Here is a 15,793-nt window from a genome sequence, read left to right on the forward strand (position 1 = left end):
TAGATTTTTAATGAAAAAGTATAGGAAAAATGCAACCTTTGGTTTCGAATAGACTGGTCAGTTCATCACTTTTCTAAACATTACCTCAATTTTCACTTGTAACCCCTCACAATAGCACTCTTGCCCTCCGACCCCCTACCCCCGCACAGTTCACAATGTTGTTTGCAAAGTCTTTCTGAATGTGAGGAATGATATAGAAATATAAGTCACTGTTGTAGTAGCAACTGCCAAATGAGTTTTATTTGGCTATATTCACTATTATGGCAAAATTACTGTGATGCATCTGTTGTCACATCACATAGGCTATTTTCATTATTCCGATAGGCTAATGTTTCCTGGGCTAATGCAGACCCAGCCCAGCATTTTCCTGGGACTCTTTTTGCTTGGCACATGTCTGCGCTGAAATGAGCTGGCCACCTACAATAATGTGAACTAAGTTCATTCAGGTATTTTTATGGCACTCCCACCACTTAGCACATGATGTGATAGGGTTGCCACAGGGTCCAGGATCTAAATATCAGGTGCATGATCTGATGGATGTAAATATAATGCCAACCAATTTTTTCCCACAATAAGCAGATTGGCACACAGCAACCCTTTCATTGAAATGCCCATTGATGGCTAAAGAAGAGAAGCAGAAGACAGGAGGGTTGTGCTCATGGAAGGAGAGGGTCACTCTGCAGAAAACATTCCTTCTATGGAGCAGGCCTTCCCTGAAGCACTCACTCTAAGTGGGCATTGTGTGTCTGATGTACCTCATGTACTTATCGAGCTTGCCCTTAAATGCATTTATGCTATTCACCTCAACTACGTATAAGTTCCACTTCTTTCTGAGTAAAGAATTCCTTATTGGATTTATTAATAACTATCTTATATTTATGGACCACCAGTTTTGGACTCTCCTCAATAGTGAAAACATCTTCCTCACATCCACCATAGCGAACCTCTTCATAATTTATAGACCTGTGTCAGGTCATCTCTCAGCCTTGTCTTTTCGAGTGAAAAGACCCCCAGCCTCTTCAGTCCCACCTGATAATTATAGCCTCTCAGTTCTGATATCATCCTTGTAAATATGTTCGCACCTTCTCCAGTTCCTTTGTATCCTTTTTGTAATATGGAGAGAAGCACTGAGTACATTACTCTAACGCATAGAAATTCCGTACCGCCACGTATCACTCAGAGTCCAAATCATTCATGTGCCTTGCTTTAATGGCACGTAAGCTACTGAGATCATGTTATGCCGAAGTGTGCAAAAGATTACCATATGTCAGGTATCCATCTGTTTATACCGATAATTAGATGTGTGGATTTGAAAGAATTTACATAAAAACAAAATCCTTGGCTGATAAATTAGATGAAACAAACAATTTGCCTGGTCAAGATAGCATAACTAAAGGTAACTGAATGTTGCAGTATCCTTTATACTGGAGTGGGAGACCTCAAGCTGTTCAAAACATTCATCTGTGTCTTGTGTTTTAATGAGCTCCCTGTCCCTTATTGCAGCAGAAGAAATGCCAGAACATTCATTATCACGACAAAAAATAGACTTCTTAAAAACTGCCACACAGGGTTATTGTGATCAGGATTTTTTTTTGCCTGCAAGCCAGACATTGCTCAGGTAAACAAACTCCTTACATCACAGAGGAAGAAATAATGGAACAGTCACTGCAGTATCACGCTGTAGAAAATAACTTCACACTTTGCACTTTTATGTTAGCAATCTTATTAAGAGTAATTTGTGTTAACATTTTCCAATTAAACCTGATGGTAATTGCCTAAATTCCAGTATGATAGAAAATCACAAATGATGGTTTAGGAAATATGGAATGTCATATTTTTCAGGAGCTAACAGAGCAGTTTGCTAAAATATATCAATTTTGGAATCAAAAGCGACAGTGTTGGAAAAGTTTTGTATATATTAAAGTTTCATCATAAGAGAAATTAAATGCTGTGCGACTCATTTTAAAATATAATGACCAAATATTAATGAGATATTAGTAATTCAATAGTTTTATTCTCCAAAAAGTGCTGGACACAACTGTTATGGGGTAAATGTTATGAGCCGGTGCAATCAATGCTTGGCAGAAGAGCAGATTGGTCATTTGTGCTTGGAGCTCAGCATGCATGATTCATGGCTTTCCTATTTTTATTAATCATTATGATTAATATTCTGAAAATTGTGAGCTTAAATTTCCCATCAACCATGTTTTCCCTCTTAGAGATTGAAGCTATATCTCCTGTTTCTCCTGCCGCAGGGTAACTTCTCTCTGGACGTCAACATTGTGTAAGGTGTAATAGATGGCTAGGATTTTGAAAATCTAATCAGATCTATAGAGCAGATCACCTTTCCCCATAACTCCATCCATCTGCCCAAATGACAAATTCTCTGCTTAAGTATGCTCTGGTATGCTCCCCCAGAAGTTGATTGTAGGAATGAACTTCTTTGTACCTATGTTCCGTGTCCATTTGTGGATTCCATAAGAACATAAGAAATAGGAGCAGGAGCCGGCCATTTGGCCCCTCGAGCCTTCTCCGCCATTCAATACAATTATAACTGATCTGATCATGGACTCAGCTCTACTTCCCTGCCCGCTCCCCATAACCATTTAGTCCCTTATTGTTCAAAAATCTGTCTATCTCCCCCTTAAATATATTCAATGACCCAGCCTCCACAGCTCTCTGGGGCAGAGATTTCCACAGATTTACAACCCTCTGAGAGAAGAAATTTCTACTCATCTAAGTTTTAAATGGGCAGCCCCTTATTTTATGTCCCCTAGTTTTAGTTTCCCCTATGAGTGCAAATATCCTCTCTGCATCCACCTTGTCGAGCCCCCTCATTATCTTATAAGTTTCAATAAGATCACCTCTCATTCTTCTGAACTCCAATGTGTATAGGTGTAATAACACAAGAGTCCTGTTATTATAAACTGCCTCGGGTGTGTCCCCGATCTCTCTTATTCGCACTTCGGATAAGTACAAGAGTTGACTTCCTGTATTGCCTGCATGACATCCAACAGTGCCGCCCTCTGGTGTCTGGTGACCTCAAGCATAAATATATTACAACATCCCCCTTTCAAGATCTTAGTATCACTTTACAATACAAGATGATCTGGGGCTTTCCGCTCACGAGTTGATCGTCTAAGTGCAACATTAGTTCTAGGTGAACGCTCTAAGTCAGTTGTGACTGGAGGTTGAGTAACAGTTTTGGTGGGAGTGGTAATAACAACAGCAGAGACTGAAAGTCTGAGTTCAGGAAGGACAACAGCTTCTCGGCCTTTTGGCAACTAACCTGACCAGCCACCATGACCTCCGGGTGGTTTCTCCCTGGTCAGGAAGGTATATGCTTACATTTTTGTAAACAGGAGGTGGGTGGGATGGCTTGACCCATCCACCTCCACGGAGGTGTGTGGGGGACCTGACCCATCCACCTCCATGGCACGAACCTGGTATTGCAGTACTTCCAGGAACGGTGCAGTGGCTCTAGGCCTTTTGGCTAAGAGCATTGGCGCAGAGTGATCCTTGACTGGTGCAGGGTGACCTCTGGCGTTTGTGACTTGACAAAGAATTGGAAACGATTGGCTACGAATTTATTTAAAAAAAAAATTTAAAAAAAATAAAAAAAACAGCTTCTCGGCCTTTTGGCTAAGATCATGCGTAACTGACCTGACCAGCCACCATGACCTCCGGGTGGTTTCTCCCTGGTCAGGAAGGTATATGCTTGCTTTTTTGGAAACAGGAGGTGGGTGGGGTGGCTTGACCCATCCACCTCCACGGAGGTGTGTGGGGTGGCTTGACCCATCCACCTCCATGGCACGAACCTGGTATTGCAGTACTTCCAGGAACGGTGCAGTGGCTCTAGGCCTTTTGGCTAAGAGCATTGGCGCAGAGTGATCCTTGGCATGTGCAAGGTGACCTCTGGCGTTTGTGATTTGACAAAGAATTGGAACGATTGGCTACGAATTTATAAAAAAAAATAAAAATAAAAAAAAAAAACAGAGGCCTCTGGTGAATGAACGATAATTGGTGGGTCACTGACTGGATTTTCCTCAAACGGTTCCAGTTCATCTGTGTGCCGCAGTTTTACCTGGTCAACATGTTTTCTGCATGTTTGGCCATCCTTGAGCAGGACAATGAACACTCTGTTACCCTCCTTAGCAGTAACAGTACCAGCGATCCATTGTGGACCTTGACCATAGTTCAGTACAAACACTGGATCATTGACAGAGATATACGTGACACAGCAGTACGATCATGATACAATTGCTGACTTTAACATCTATTTTCAACGCGATCATTCAAATCAGGATGAACAAGTGAAAGCTTGCTTTTGAGATTTCTCGTCATCAATAGTTCATCAGGGAACACACCAGTAACAGTATGAGGTCTTGTCCTATAACTGAGCAATAAACATGGCAAACGAGTTTGAAGTGAACCCTGAGTTACACGTTTCATACTTTGTTTAATAGTTTGAACAGCGCGCTCTGCTTGATCATCAGAAGCAGGTTTGAATGGAGCTGACCTCACATGTCTAATAACATTGAGTTTTATGAACTCCTGAAACTCAAGACTTGTTAAACAAGATCCGTTGTCACTCACAACAATGTCAGGTAAACCAGGAGTAGCAAACATGACATGTAGACTCTCAATAGTGGCTGTAGATGTACTGGATGATATAATAATACACTCTATCCACTTTGAATATGCATCCACGACAACAAAAAACATCTTTCCAAGAAATGGACCCGCAAAATCGATGTGTATCCTCGACCATGGTTTAGATGGCCACGATCAAAGACTCAGCGGAAATTCTGCTGGTACTTTATATAGCTGCATGCAAGTATTACACTGTTGCACACATGATTCCAGATCAGATTAATCCCAGGCCACCATACATGAAACCTAGCAATGGCTTTTATCATAACAATACCGGGATGAGTGCTATGTAGCTCACGTACAAATCTTTCTTTACCTTTCTTAGGCATGATGACACGATTACACCACAGTAAACAATCTGACTGCATGGACAGCTCAGCCTTGTGACGGGTGTAAGGTTTGGTCTCTTCACACATCTCCGTAGGTATTTCAGATCAATCATCACTGAGGACACAACGTTTCACAACCAACAAAATAGGGTCATGGCTGCTCCAGATCCTACCTTGTTGAGCAATGACAGTGACATCACTCTCAAAAGCATCCATTATCAACATTAGATCTGCAGGTATAGGCAAAGGCAAACGACTCAGTGCATTGGCACAATTCTCAGTACCGGGTCTATGATAAATAATGTAATTATAGCCAGACAATATCAGTGCCCACCTCTGAATATGGGATGATGCATTGGTATTAATACCTTTGTTTTCAAAAAACAATGAAATGAGTGGCTTGTGTTCCGTTTCGAGTTCAAAACGAAAACCAAACAGGTACTGATGCATCTTTATTACACCATACACACAGGCCAAAGCTTCTTTGTCTACCATGCTGTAAGCTCTTTCCGCTTTTGATAACTTCTCGAAGCATACACAATAGGTTGTATCTTACCCGACTCATTGGCTTGTTGGAATATACAGCCAATACCATATGATGAAGCATCACAGGCTAATACAGGACGCTTACACAGATCATAATGAACAAGCAACTTATTTGATCAGAGCAGACACTTAGTTTTTTCAAAGGCTCCATCTTGAGACATATCCCAGACCCAATTGTTACCTTTTCTGAGTAGCAAATGCTGCAGTGGCTCTAATAAAGTGATCAATCTGCATAAGAAATTACCAAAATAGTTGAGTAGTCCAAGGAACGAACGCACCTCTGTCACATTCTGAGGCTTGGGTGCATTTTTGATGGCCTTGGTTTTTGAATCAGTAGATCTGATTCCATCAGCAGAAATCTTCCTCCCAAGGAATTCAACTTCAGGTGCCATGAAGACACACTTCAAACGTTTCAGCCTGAGTCCCACTTTGTCCAGACGATGTAGAACTTCCTCAAGATTGTTCAGATATTCTGCAGTGTCACGACCTGTGACCAGAATGTCATCTTGGGAACACAGCAGTTCTAGGAATGGACTTCATTAGACTCTCCATATATGGCTGCAGCCAAACGAATTCCGAAAGGACACCTGTTGTAGACAAACAGTCCTTTATGGGTGTTGATGCAGGTCACTTTCTTCGAATTATCGACGAGCTCCTGTGTCAGGTAGGCCAATGTCAGATCTAGCTTAGTGAATGACTTTCCACCAGCTAGCATGGCGAATAGGTCATCAGCCTTCGGTAATGGGTACTGAACCTGTTTCGAGAATCGGTTAATCGTAACCTTGTAGTCTCCGCAAATCCTGACAGTGTCATCACTCTTCAACACAGGAACAATAGGGCTGGCCCACTCATTAAACTCAACAGGTTTTATGACCCCTTCACATTGAAGTCTGTCAAGCTTAATCTCAATCTTCTCCCTCATATAAGGGACAGACCGAGCTTTGTGATAGACAGGCCTTGCCTCAGAATCCAGGTGAATCTGCACCTTGGCTCCAGTAAAATTACCAATGCCAGGCTCAAACAAAGAAGGAAACTTCTTCAACACTTAAACACAAGAAGTATCGTCCACTGAGGACAATGCTTTGACATCACTCCAGTTCAGCTTGATGTTCTCGAGCCAATTCCGACCGAAAAGCATTGGACCATTACCTGGGATGATCCATAATGGTAGATCTTGGATCATGCCATCATACAACACCTTGACTACTGCATTGCCAATCACAGGTATGAGTTCCTTTGTATAAGTACGCTAGTTGGCCTTGACTGGACTCAACTTAGACTTCACAACCTCAGAGTCCCACAGCTTGTCAAATGTCACTTGGCTCATGATCGACTGACTTGTACCCGTGTCCAGCTCCATTGATACAGGCACACCATTCAGCTTCACATTAACAGTTACCAGCTGGCTCTTTGATGAGAAGGAATACAAACTATACACTTCCTCCTCAGTTTGTGTATCAAAGTCAGCACTGGACTGGTCATCATCAACAATATGATGAGCAGCAACAGCATGCATGCTCAGTTGTGGACACATTTTCTGGAGATGTCCCACTTTCGAACAGCCATTACAGGAGTATTGTTTGAACCAACATTGATGAGGCCGATGATTTCCCCCACAACGCCAACAGGGTGAACTCAGCTTCATACTAGTTGTCGAGCTCTGAGCAGCTACAGGTTTCACGTAAGCAGTTGACTTGGCCCTGCCATGAGCAGCTTTGCCAGAAGATGACACAATCTTGTTTGCAGTACCTGACAAGCCTGCTTGGAGCTCCGACCTTTGGATGATATCTGACTCAAGTTCTCATCAGTCGTTATGCATGCCTGGACAATCATGATGGTCTTTTTCAAGTCCAGTTTCTCTTCGGCCAATAACTTCCAAAGAATCACATCATGGTTGATGCCTATTACGAAAAGGTCTCTCAACATGTCTTCCAGCATGTTCCAGAACTTACATGGCTCAGCAAGATGTCATAGGTCGACGATAAATCCCGACAGGTCCTGGCCTCAGTATGGACATGCGTGTAGAAGTGATAGCGTGAGATGATGATCCCTTCCTTCGGCTTTAGATGGTCATGCACCAAAACACAGAATTCCTCGTAAGACTTGGCATTTGGATGTAAAAGCGAGAGAAGGTTCTTCATGATGCTGTAAACCTTCTGACCACAGACGGTGAGGAGAACCGCCCTGCGACGGACTGCATAAGCCTCCCCCTCCATTTTGTTGGCAGCAACATATTGATCCAGGCGGTCGACAAAATCTGCCCAATCCTCACCATCCACGAATTCGTGCAGAATTCAAATAGTGTCCAATGTAAATAGGAAACTTCTTAGCTTACCTTGTCGCCAATGTAATAACACAAGAGTCCTGTTATTATAAACTGCCTCAGGTGTGTACCTGATCTCTTTTATTCCCACTTCGGATAAGAACAAGATCTGATTTCCTGTATTACCTGCATGACATCCAACAGTGGCACCCTCTGGTGTCCAGTGACCCCAAGAATAAATGTATTACTATAGGCCCAACCTACTCAACCTATCCTCATAATCCAACCCCATTATCTCCGGAATCAACCTCGTGAATCTTCTCTGAAGAGCCTCCAATGCAAGTATATCCTTCCTTAAATATGGAGACCAAAACTACACGCAGTACTCTAGGTGTAGCCTCACCAATACCCTGCACATTTTTAGTAGGACTTCTCTGCTTTTATCCTCTATCTCCTTTGCAATAAAGGCCAACATTCCATTTGCCTTCCTGATCACTTGCTGTACACGCATACTAACTTTTTGTGTTTCATGCACAAGGACCCCCAGGTCCCTCTGTACTGCAGCACGCTGCAATTTTTCTCCATTTAAATTATAATTTTCTTTTCTATTATATCTGGCAAAGTGGATAACCTCACATTTTCCCACATTATACATTTCAAAACAGGGTTATTAGCCTGGACTCCAGTGGGCATCCTTAATCACCTTGAGCTCATCCATCCAGTCTGCATGATCCTTCAAATCATGATGCTATGGTAGAAAACTATGGTAGATCTTCTTCAGCAGCCACAGGTATACTCCACTGTTGCTGGTTGTTTGAGAAACTGTGCCTGGTTTGAAAAGACGCACTTCCACCAACCATACATTGGATCCCTCTGAAGTCCCGCTCACCCATCACCCCTGTGCTCGCTGTCTTACATTGGCTCCCGGTTAAGCAATGCCTCCATTTCAAATTTCTCATCCTTGTTTTCTAATCCCTCCATGGCCTCGCCCCTCCCTCTCTCTGTAACCTCCTCCAGCCCCACAAGGTTAGGTGAGTGGGCAAATGCATGGCAGATGAAGTATATTGTGGATAAATGTGAGGTTATCCACTTTGGTGGTTAAAACAGAAAGACAGACTATTATCTGAATGGTGAAAGATTAGGAAAAGGGGAGGTGCAATGAGACCTGGATTTCATGGTAGATCAGTCATTGAAGGTTGGCATGCAGGTACAGCAGGCGGTTAAGAAAGCAAATGGCATGTTGGCCTTCATAGTGAGGGGATTTGAGTACAGGGGCAGGGAGGTGTTACTACAGTTGTACAGGGCCTTGGTAAGGCCACACCTAGAGTATTGTGTACAATTTTGGTCTCCTAACTTGAGGAAGGACATTCTTGCTATTGAGGGAGTGCAGCGAAGGTTCACCAGACTGATTCCTGGTATGGTGGGACTGACATATCAAGAAATACTGGATCAACTGGGCTTGTATTCACTGGAGTTCAGAAGAATGAGAGGGGATCTCATAGAAATGTTTAAAATTCTGACGGGCTTAGACAGGTTAGATGCAGGAAGAATGTTCCCAATGTTGGGGAAGTCCAGAACCAGGGGTCACAGTTTAAGGATAAGGGGTAAGCCATTTAGGACCGAGAAGAAGAGAAACTTCTTCACTCAGAGAATGGTGAACCTGTGGAATTCTCTACCACAGAAAGTTGTTGAGGCCAATTCACTAAATATATTCAAAAAGGAGTTAGACGTAGTGCTTGCTACTAGGGGGATCATGGCGAGAAAGCAGGAATGGGGTACTGAAGTTGCATGTTCAGCCATGAACTCATTGAATGGCGGTGCAGGCTCGAAGGGCCGAATGGCCAACTCCTGCACCTATTTTCTATGTTTCTATGTTTCTATGTAACCCCCCGAGATGTCTGCACTCCTCTAACTCTGCCCTCTTGAGCATCCCTGATTATAATCGCTCAACCATTGGTGGTCGTGCCTTATGTTGCCGAGGCCCCAGGCTCTGGAATTCTCTGCCTAAACCTCGCCACCTCTCTACCTTTCTTTCCCCCTTCAAAACGCTCCTTAATAACTACCTCGTTGACAAGCTTTTGGTCACTTGCCCTAATTTCTCCTTGTGCGGCTCGGTGTCAAATTTCTTATTCCAAACACTCCTGTGAAGCGCCCTGGGACGTTTCACTACATTAAAGGCGCTATCTAAATCCAGGTTGTTGCTGTTGCTGTTGTTGAATGCCGAAGTTGGAGGAACTCCCAACGTTGCATCTGCCTGCCTTCGGCCCTGCCTCACTTATGACGATAGCCATTTTTGGGGAGGGCAGAGGCTTCGACCCAACAGGTCAAACATGACACTCAGGATGCAAGGCTGTATTCTCGTATTTCCAGGTCCTGGCCTAGTTTACAGGCTCCTGACTCCTGACCAAATTACAGCAGGACTACACCGGAACTGCCACAGATTTTCACGGATTTTTTTTTAACGGTTTAACAAGGAATTCCGTAGAAGGTAGAGAATAGTGAAAATGGTGTATATTAGTTTAAAATGAGGTAAACATAAAGTTAAAATAATAACAATAGGCCCTTCGAGCCTGCACCGCCATTCAATGAGTTCATGGCTGAACATGCAACTTCAGTACCCCATTCCTGCTTTCTCGCCATGATCCCCCTAGTAGCAAGAGGGAGATAGAGCGGAAGTGAGATGTATTTGAAGTTATTTAAAATGTTTTTGTAATATATATATATATATAATTAATACAATTAATTCGGACATCTGAGGTACTGTACTTGTTGTCCTAGTGCGAGAGCTGAAAAGTGAACGAAAAGGTTGTCTCTGGGAAACTAGAATTCCTCAAAGATATATGTCAAAGAAGCATCAATATGTATAATTTGGAGGTAAGGTGGAAAATGTCCTCATGTTTTTTTATGTATTCCATTACATTACTGAAATATATAGCTTGATATATTTGAGTTTTCTAAATGTTGCTACCTGTCAAACTGTTCCAAGAAGGCGCTGCTGTGGTTTCAAATATGTCAGCTGTGGACATCAATGTACTTTGCAAGCAGCACAGTGGAGTTTGTAACACTGATGTATTTGTCATCTCTCATGAATCACCTCTGGGCTATTTTCCAGCTGGTGGAAGGAAAGGCACTTTAAGCAGATTTTGGACACTTTTGCAGGAAAAATTCCACCTTACTTTTTCCGTCAAATTTCCCAAACCAACCTCACAATAAATCATTTACTGGATAAGATGTCTAATTCTACCATGGTACAAATAATTGCAGTTAAATGATAAGGTAAGGTACGCATTGCAGACCTGACACATAACAGGAATTTCACCAACAATGCTAAGCAAAATATTTAGTGGCGAATGTCAAAATGCTCAAGAAACTGAAAGTCACAAAACAAGAGCGGAACATTTCACCGGAGGACGTAATGGACAGAGATTTCTTTTGGGGACCACAGAATGACCTTCCCAATATTTGAAATTGTTTAACACCGCAGTTAAAATGATGGACGAAAGAATTTGTTCCAATTCACCACAGGCCTGATTTTTGCATGGTTCTGCCCATGGCATTTGAAATACATTGGAACTGTTCCCACACTGAATCTTAATTCTGATGTGGTTTCTGTTGTGTATTTATAATATGTGTACTCCCTGTACACTCAATGTACAGTTACATAAGACTACTGGATGTACGTTCACACTGCATACACTATGCTTGTATCACCAGAGGGTGCAACTGGTAGAGACCTAGGGGTCACCTGTACACAACAGGTAACCAGGTATAAAAGGGAACCCACCATGCTGTATCCTCACTCAGGAACAGTAATAAATGGACTAAGATCATCACAGTTCAAGTACAATACCTTGCCTCGTGGAGTCATCTAGAGTCCTTACGGACACAATAACTGGCAACATTACGAATTTCCACGCGAAAATGGCTAACCTTTGCACATTTCAACAATCCCCGATGGGGAAGATTGGGAGGCCTTTGTGGAAAGGCTCAAACACTTTTTCATTGAGAACGACCTGGCGGTTGACAACCTGACCTCTGGCTGATAAGCGCAAAGCTATCCTGCTCAGCAGTTGTGGGCCCACCGTCTATAGCGTTGTTAGAGACTTGCTAGCCCCAGCGAAGACAACAACCAAAACATATGCGGAGCTTGTAACGATGATACAGGAACAGCTCAAACCTAAAGAGAACATCCTCACAGCCAGACACCAGTTCTACACCAACCGGCGGTTCTCATATGCTGCAGACCTCAGACGATTGGCTGCACCGTGTGATTTTGGCGACCACCTCACCGAAGCACTGTGGGACATATTCGTTATTGGAATCGGCCACGAGGGCCTTCTCCACAGGCTGCTCTCTGCGGACACCACGGTCACCTTGCAGAAGGCAATTAACGTGAGCTAGGCGTTCATGGTCTCGGCCTGCGATTCCGAGCAGATGACTCACCCCCAGGACTCTACCCCGGCAAGTACTGTGAACTGATTAGTGCCTTTTAGAGGCAAGGCTGCTGCAAGCAGTCCCTCTCAGGGAAGAGAGAACAGAACCCCGAGTCCCGCAACACTGAGTCCACCACATGGGGCCAACCGGCCAACCCCATGCTGGCGCTGTAGAGGAAAACAAAGGACCCACTTGTGCCGCTACAAAGACTATACATGCAAAGGCTAGAACATGAAGGCCCACCTCCAGTGAATGTTCAAGAGAAATTGTACTCACCGAATCGATGAAGATTTGGCTGATCATCTGGACTCCAGCGACGATGATGAGAGAGTCCATGAGGCAGCTCAGCCCCATGATGAGGTGTACGGAGTGTTTACCTGCACCACCAAGAGCTCCCCGTTGAAAATGGAAGTCGAAATCAACGATGTTCCAGTCACGATGCAGGTGGACACAGGGGCGAGCCAATCACTGATGAATCAGGCGGCCTTTGAGAAACTCTGGGACAATCCAATCGAACGACCTAAAATGATCCTGATCCAAATGAACCTGCTCACTTACACAAACGACACCATCCCAGTCATTGGCAGCGTGGATGTCCAGGTGTCCCATGACGGCGCGATGCACAAGTTACTTTTGTGGTCCAATGCTGCTAGGAAGAAGATGGATGAAAAAGATCCGTTGGAGCTGGGAGAACCTCCAGCCTCTGGCGATCGACGTCCTATGTGGCCCCGAATTTGGATCCAGCACAGCACCTGAAAAACCAGCCACTCAATTCGGCTGTGTGGAGACGACACAGACCGCTCTACCCAATGGCGAGATGATCCACCCGAAATGACCCGATCTCACCTTCCAGGCTCCAGTGGCAGGACTCTGGAGGAAGAAAATTGGTGCAGAAGGCAACTTCCCTGCTCCTGTGGCAGAACCTGGGGAAAAAAGGATCACCGCAGCCTACCTCGTGGAGAGAAAGATGATGGCGCCCGCACCACGAGGTGAAGCGCCTGAAGTAAAGGTGGCGGTGGCCAGACCACGAGGGGCAGCATTGAGGGAGCAACATGTGATGCTGAGCAGCGAACCAGATTGGGGTAAAGATTGCAAGGACCTCTTAAAGGAGACCGGTAACCCATCACAATTAAAGGGACAGTTCCACTCTTTATACAGCGATGCCGATGATACACATGTAAGCGATGTAATTGACAAATGCAAGTATGTAAATGTAACTAACTATGTTAAGTCGGGCGATTGCGGTCGGAACCAATGAATTATGACAGTAAATGAAGTAATGATGTGCGATGCTGGATTCTACATGTACGCCGAGAAAACCAAGGGCAACCTCCCGTCGGAAGCACCCAGGTCCAGCGGGCTACCTGATCATGTAGCCTGTGCCTCCGGGACCAATGTGATGCCCCAGGGAGCATGGCCACACACACAGGGAGCATACCAGCTACAGGGCCAGCAATCATCGGACGGCAGAGGCACCACTACCGGTACCCTGCCCCTGATCGGCCCTACCTCTCTGGCCACCAGGGCCAGTGCCGGGAGCAAGAGGTTAGCACCCTCCAGCTCTCCCAATGGGACCTGGGATGATCAGGCTCCCACCATCGCTGAAGGGCAGCAGGGAGACACCGCAGCCCTCAGAAGAGGACAGGGAGGCCACATACTCCTGTGGCTCTGCCCACAGCTAGGCAACGGCAAAGGCCCTGAGACTCCAGGGGAGCGATCCGAACCTATCCGGCTGGAAGGGGGCGCAGCACCGCCATCAGACAACCTAGACACAGTCCGGTTACTCTGGAACTAGTGTCCTCACCCACCTGCACCTACACCCCAGGGGCAAGACTGTAACACCACGTGTGTTCCTTACCTGTAAAATGTACTTGTTCCACTACTGCAGAACCCAAACAGTGATGTAATTAATCCTATGTTTTTTTTTGTTCTTTCTTTCTGTACATGTAAGCACATGCAGGTGTTGAGCCACACACATGGTCTATGTATGGAGGGGGGGGAATGAATGTATGTAGCCATGGACACACATGGATCACATCCAGAACCCACTCAACCCCCACTGCAACCTGAAACCGTCTACTGCTGACCATTTCCCAATGTTATGGCAATAAGGACTTGGGTGTCACCAGGGAGAGAGCCAAGCCAAAGCGTAGACAAGGTGCAAGGGCTTTGGGCGCTCAAAGTCTAGGGCCAGAGCACACATGCAAAGGCCAGTGGCACAAGACTTAGCAGCGAGTGATGTTGTGTATGTATAATATAAGTATACTCCCTGTATACTCAATGTACAGTTACATAAGACTACGGGATGTACCTTCACACTGTATACACTGTGCTTGTACCACCAGAGGGTGCAACTGGTGGAGACCTAGGGGTCACCTGTACACTACAGGTAACCAGGTATAAAAGGGAGCGCACCATGCTGTACCCTCACTCAGGAGCTGTAATAAGTGGACAAAGGTCACCACAGCTCAAGTGCAATACCTTACCTCGTGGAATCATTGGTAGAGTGCTTACAGACACAACAGTTTCCCCACACTGTGTACCTGGCCCATATAAAACTGGGTGGATGGGAATTCTACGTTGCGGCTTGCTCAAGTCGGCTTCTTAAAGGAAAATGAGAGCTTCAAGAACCGAAATTGATGAAGGCCAAGTGCCGCCCAAAGGACTGCCGAAGGCCGGTGAGAGACTGGGCGGTACTTTGCCTGGAAGATTCCCGTGGCCAAACAATGGCTTACGCCGTCAATCTGGACAGAAGTGGTAGGAGCTCTATCTAGGCGGCAAATGCAGTTGCTGTCCAAGTGCTGCCGAAGATGGAGTCGGGCCCAGGGAGGGTGGAAGACCTGCAAATAAAAATAATGCCAAACAAAAAAAAAAACACTGGAACACCTTCAGGGGACCCCATCCAGGTAAGTCGCTGTTAAAAAAACATTTCAAATATTTTCACCGACTTTTTTTTCCCTTCTTCGTACCTACCGTCGGGGTTAGACCAGCCTCCACGCGGTGGTCCTTCCCCCTGCTGGCACCAACACCCGCCAACTCCCGCCTGCCCCAATCTGGCAGCTCGGCGGGCGGGAGGCCACTTGCGCTACTTGGCCACCAGAGGACGTCAACGGGCGGTTCCCGGTGGTACTCCGCTCCGGCCTGCTCCAGCCCAAGTGGAAACTGGGAGAGAGAGGAAACCGGAGGCAAAACTCGGCGGCAGTTGGCAGCAGCAGGCGGCAGTGAGCAGTAAGGCCTCCAATATCAGGCCCTTAGTTACTGGTAAAGTGCTTTGAGGCATATCATCCTCTTTTGCACTTGGGTGTTAGCTAATTACTTGAGTAGAATGCATAGAGGAAAATCAAATGGAGAGGATTGCATGCCTGTCATGGAGCCCAGCAGATTGTCTATCCATTCAACCTTCAGAGAATCAGGTGGTCTCTGTTATGGGTGCGTGATCCTTTTTGCTAGATTTTCTGCTACGTGCTCCACCCAGGAGATTATTTAGCACTCAAACAGGTCGATATTTGAGGATGCAATCACTCACCTTGACCACTCATGTTCAGCCATGAAATCATTGAATGGTGGT

General features: G+C 45.1%; 1 pseudogene; it reads left to right on the forward strand.

The window, feature by feature from the left end:
* The first annotated feature begins 3,622 nt into the window (after window positions 1–3,622).
* LOC139275372 (U2 spliceosomal RNA) lies at window positions 3,623–3,855 on the forward strand (annotated as a pseudogene).
* Window positions 3,856–15,793: the final 11,938 nt, after the last annotated feature.

This window comes from Pristiophorus japonicus, chromosome 10 (assembly GCF_044704955.1).
Source record: "Pristiophorus japonicus isolate sPriJap1 chromosome 10, sPriJap1.hap1, whole genome shotgun sequence".
NCBI lineage: Eukaryota > Metazoa > Chordata > Chondrichthyes > Pristiophoridae > Pristiophorus > Pristiophorus japonicus.